This window comes from Loxodonta africana, chromosome 26, assembly GCF_030014295.1.
Source record: "Loxodonta africana isolate mLoxAfr1 chromosome 26, mLoxAfr1.hap2, whole genome shotgun sequence".
Taxonomy (NCBI): Eukaryota; Metazoa; Chordata; class Mammalia; order Proboscidea; family Elephantidae; genus Loxodonta; species Loxodonta africana.
Window position 1 is genome coordinate 25136588 of NC_087367.1, and position 5700 is coordinate 25142287.

Sequence of the window (5700 nt, forward strand, 5' to 3'; positions counted from 1 at the left end):
AGAACAAAGCAGATTTCTATGCATCAGAAAGGTGGAGAAGACATACTGTTAAGTGAAAATAAGCAAGAGGTAGGATAATATGAAGAGTATGATCACATTTTTGTAAAAAGCAAAAATGAGGACCTAAATAGGTGATTCTCTGTTTGTATATACATAGAAAAAGTATGGAATGATACACATCAAAATGCTATTACCAGGATGGGATTGGACAGGGAGAGAGTATTATTTTTACCTTTCTGTAATTCACCAGAGGGCGCTCTGATAGCACAGCGGTTAAGTGCTTGACTGCTAACTGAAAGGTTGATGGTTCGAATCCACCAGCAGCTAGCTGCCTGGGAGAAAGATGTGGCAGGCTGCTTCCACAAAGATCACAGCCTAGAAAACCCTATGGGGCAGTTCTCCTTTGTCCTACTGTATCTACTCATAGGATCACTATGAGAGAGAGTCGACTTGATGGCAATAGGAATAATTTACCAAAAAACAAACAATCCAGTTGCTATTGTGAGGACCTGGACTAATGGTGACCCTTGTGTGTCAGAGTGGAACTGTGCTCTGTAGGGTTTTCATAGTTATGACCTTTCAGAAGTAGATAGCCAGGCCTTTCTTCTGAGTTGCCTCTGGGTGGGTTTGAACTGTAAACCTTTCTGTTAGCAGCTGAGCTTATTAACCATGTTTGACACCAGGGAATCCTACAATTTAGAATTGTTGAAATTGTTACAATGAGCAGGTATTATAATTTTTAAAAGTGCTTTTGAAAAACAAAAAAGGCATAACCTTTGTTCCCTCAGCCCTCACAAGTCTGTGGCTATATGTTAGATCATATAAATGGTTATAAGTATTTCACTGTTCAGTACCCCCACAAACCAAAAAACCAAACTCACTGCCGTCGAGTTGATTCCAACTCATAGCGACCCCACAGGACAGAATAGAACTGCCCTACAGGGTTTTCAAGGAGCAGCTGATGGATTTGAACTGCTGACCTTTTGGTTAGCATCCAAGCTCTTAGCCATCGCCCTGTCAGGGCTCTGCAATACCTCCAAACCCCTCTAAATCTCACCCAGTGATTTTGGAGCCAGCCCTCTCCTGTTTTGCCTTCCTGGCCACCTCCTGCCAGGGAAGCCACTGCAGGGTGGGCTTCAGCACAATGCCAGGCAGATGTCCTCCCTGAGGGGGCCTCTGTCTGTGCTCAGGGCTCTGCCAGAGCTGCAAAGTGACTCTGCATTCCCTGGGATTCCCAAAGTACTGGTGGTGCCTTAGTGCCTAGGAAGGGATGTCTTCTCTCCCCCTCCCATCACACTTTGCTGGGTGGTCACCCAAATAGGATTGTGTGGGCTCCTCTGCATCTCAGCTTCTCAAGGCGGTCCCACTTTTCTCCAGACATGCCCGGGGCCCTCTGCTAGCACCCAGCTCCCGTGGGGACATCCACGCACAATTAGTGCTAAGTCGCGTGGCAGAGGCAGAACTTTAGCAAAGGGAAAGAGCAACTTGGGACAGTGGCTTCCCCAGAAGACCCAGGGTTTAAACAGGGCTGTGGGGAGGGCGAGGGAGACAGCAGACACCAAATGTGGGAACGGTAACTCCAGCAAAATCAAGAAAGTAGAATGAGAGCGAGAAAGAGAAAAGCAGCCCCTGACATTCAGCAGCTGGCCCAGGACTATCAGCTGGGCCTTAGAGTATGAGCCTTAGTGTATGTACTCGTGCTAAATATAAACAATCTCACAGAACATCAGCTGAGACACTCTGTGACTGTGATGGGTCAGGACAAAACAGGACCCCCCTCTGTAGTCATGTCTGAACGTGATCCAAAACGAGAAACTGTCCACGCCACAGAACTGACCAAACATCCCCCATCCTGGGAGTATGGCCGCTGCTGCTTTATCACCCACACCTGCAGGCTCGCTTTGTTCCGCCTGCCTTCTAGATGTGCATTAAGGTGGCGAATCATAGAGTCACCCCTGCTTCCTGACAGCATCCAATCCAGGGCAAAGCCCTGTTTCCTTGAACCCTCAGAATCACTTCACGCAAGCCTAAAACCGATGTCCTTTTTCATGCCCTCTTACTGTGTGCGGTCTCCCTCAATTCAAGAAGCCAGTAACCCCAACTTCGTGTGTTCTTGGTGGTTTGGGCTGGAGGGCCCTGACAAGAGGCAAGTGCTGAGGGGGACCCGTGTAGTGGGGCTGACAGCAGAGGCCTGGGGGTCTTCACCCTGTCCTTTCCTTGCCCACTTGTGGTAACATAACACACCCAGGGTTTTTATTAATGGGAATGTTGACACATTGTGAAAAATGTAACTAATGTCACTGATCAACCTGTGTAGAAATTTTCAAATGGGAACCTAATTTGCTGTGTAAACTTTCACCAAAAACTCAATAAAACATTATTTAGAAAAAAAAAAATTACAGTCATCGTAAGATTACAGCCATTAAAAACCCTGTGGAGCATAGTTTTACTCCAAAACACGTGGAATCTCTGTGAGTCAGAACTGACTAGATGGCAATGGATTTGTTTTTTGTTAGTGAAACTTCATGCTAGCACATCCCTCACTTTGCAAGGAGCCTTTGGATATGGGATGTTTATATTAAAATATAAACAAAACTGAGAATATTTGTGGATAATGTTAAAAAACAAAACAAAACTTGTAAGTTAGCTGCAGATGTTGTGAAAAAGAACAAGCCTTGGCAAGAGCAATTTCCTCCAATGATTTGAAACATCAATGCAAGCAGCATTTACTGCTGGTGTAGTGGTTAAGCGCTCAGCTGCTAACCGAAAGGTCAGCAGTTCAAATCCACCAGCTATTCCACGGAAGAAAGATGTGGCAGTCTGCTTCTGTAAAGATTACAGCCTCGGAAACTCTTTGGGGCAGTTCTACTCTGTCTTATAGGGTCGCTATGAGTCAGAATCCACTCGATGGCAGTGGGTTAGTGGGACCTTTGTGAGGATTAAATATAGTCTTGTTTTTCAAAGTGCTCTATCAGCACCAATATCAATGGTGGCAGCAGCTGCTATTATTATTATACCAGAAAACAAGATAAGCTTCTCCCAAAGAAGCTCAAAATATGGCATAGTGAAACCTGATTCTGCCTCCTGTCAGTCAGGAAGTGTGCTGTGACATACAGTGCTGAATTTTAAAAACATACAGTTGGATGAGGGCTTTATTAAATTTGTCTACTTTTCATCTTTCTCACATCTGGAGAAGTGGTTTTCTTCTTAAAATGTAGCATATGCTGACTGATGAGGAGAATTCTCCTTAGGAGAAATTCCCTGCTGAGGGAGTTCAGCCTGGAGTATGTCACTCTGGGTAAGGGAGCGACCTGGACATTCTGGCTGGGAGGGCGCCAGCAGCTGAACATATTCCCTTCCTTAGAGAGATCACCTGTCTTGAGAAGTGGAAATACTTTTCCAGCAAAGAAGCTGCTGCACCAAGTATTTCATAAACGGTTCGATATTTGGTTTCAATTTCTGTGCCAAATGATGATGTGGAAGGATTTTTAGTGCCACGGGAAACCTATGAACTGATGAAGACAAATTGAGCGTGGAGCAGTATTACATAAATGGCGAGCTTTAAAACATACTGTAGGATAGTCGAGTATTTATGAATGAAATGATATGAGATCTGGGATTTTACTTGAAAATTATCCAGCTGATTGAGGCAGAGGACGTGGAGTATAAATGAAATAGAATTAGCCATGTGTAGATAATCACTGAAGCTGCATGATGGGTATGTGGCGGTTCATTATACTATTTTCTGTACTTTCATAAACCTTTGAAAATTTGGGTTCATTATACTATTTTCTCTACTTTTATAAACCTTTGAAAATTTCCATATAAAAAGGTAGCAAAACAAAACAGGAAAAACCTGTACAACTTTCTCTTGTTTGAATAAAAAAATGTTTTTAAAAATTAATAATTTATAGAAGTTGCATAATGAAATATAAAATATAGCTAATATTATTGGTGCTTACTATGTGCTAGCTATATATATGCATATATATATAACATTTACATATATATGTAAATATACACGCATGAGTTGGAATAAACTAGATAGAAACTAACAACAAATTATATATATATGAGCAAAACCCATTGCGGGGGAGTTGATTCCGACTCATAGCGACACTCTAGGACAGAGTACAACTGCCCCACAGGGTTTCCAAGTGTCCTATAGGATCGCTATGAATCGGAATCGACTCGACGGCACGTGGTTTAATCTTTATGGAAACAGACTGCCACATCCTTGTCCCGTGGAGTGACTGGTGGGTTCGAACCGCCAACCCTTCGGTTGGCAGCCGAGCGCTTTAACCACTGAGGCACCAGGACGCACCTTGACCTTAGGGCCGAGCGTTTTAATCACCGTGCGGTGGTACCGGAGCTCCCGAGTACGAGGCTGTGCTGTTTTGTTCAAGGGACCGGCTTTCCCGGGTCTCCGGTCCCCTAAACGAACGCCCCGGCCGCCTACGCCCGGCGCGCTGACAGTCGTGCGGCGCCACCTACTGGCCAGGACCCCTGGAGCGGGACCCTGAGAAGGTGCGCGCGGGTCTCAGGTGGGATCCGCAGCCAGGACAGTGACGGCCCTGCGCCCTCCCCGACGCCCTGGCTACAGTGGGCCCCGGGCACTGGTAGCATCCGTGCCGCCCTCGGCCCCCGAGCCTGGTTCTCCCACAGGGCCGGAGCAGACGGGGTGCCCTGAGTCCTCGCAGTTACAAGCCCAGGGCAGGTGGGCCTTTTGCCTTTCCCTGGAGCTGCCCGGGTCCTCCGCCATGCCCCCCACACCCACCCCAGCAGGCATCATAAGAGGGAGCTGGGGTGCGGGAGAAGAGGACAGGAGTGGGGGCTACCCCCAGGGGCCGAGCAGGGCACGGCCTCCCCCTGGCCGCACAGCTCCCGCCTTCTGAGCCTGGAGGCAAGTCTCACTTCAAGCCTCCTTGCTGCACCTTTAAGGAAGTGGGAATTAAGTTCAGAATGGAGTGGTTTTGCCTCAGGACTTTCACTGTAACAGAAGCCCTTTAACATTTTCAGTAGTGCTTAAAATTCTTTCAAGACACGTTTGTTCGTTCTTCTGGCAGTCCACAGCATATTCGGTATTCTTTGCCGACACCGTAATTCAGAGGCATCAATTCTTCAGTCTTCCTCATTCACCGTCCAGCTTTCACGTGCATACAAAGCAATTGAAAATACTAAGGCTTCGATCAGGTGCACCTTAGTCCTCAAAGTGGCATCCTTGCTTTTCAACACTTTACAGAGGTCTTTTTGCAACATATTTGCCCAATACAACATGTTGTCTGATTTTTTGACTGCCGCATCTATGGGCGTTGACTGGATCTAAGTAAAATGATGTCCTTGACGACTTCAGGGAAACCCTGGTGGGTAGTGGTTAAGTGCCACGGCTGCTAACCAAAAGGTCGGCAGTTCAAGTCCACCAGGCGCTCCTTGGAAGCTCTATGGGGCAGTTCTACCCTGTCATATAGGGTCGTTATGAGTCGGAATTGACTCAATGGCAATGGGTTTTTTTTTTTTTTTGACAACTTTAATCTTTTCTGTTTGTCGTGATGTTGCCTATTGGTCTGGTTGTGAGGATTTTTGTTTTCTTTTTGCTGAGATGCAATCCATACTGAAGGCTACAGTCCTTGATTGTCATCATAAGTGCTTCAAGTCCTCTTCACTTTCAGCAAGCAAGGTTGTGTTATCTTTATATTTCAG

The 5700-nt window shown here is 46.1% G+C and overlaps 1 protein-coding gene across 1 annotated transcript in view; it reads left to right on the forward strand.

Annotated features, from left to right (window-relative positions):
- HNRNPLL (heterogeneous nuclear ribonucleoprotein L like) overlaps positions 1-5700 on the forward strand; it is a 91115-nt gene that overhangs the window by 61779 nt on the left and 23636 nt on the right. The gene's annotated exons all lie outside the window — the stretch shown is intronic.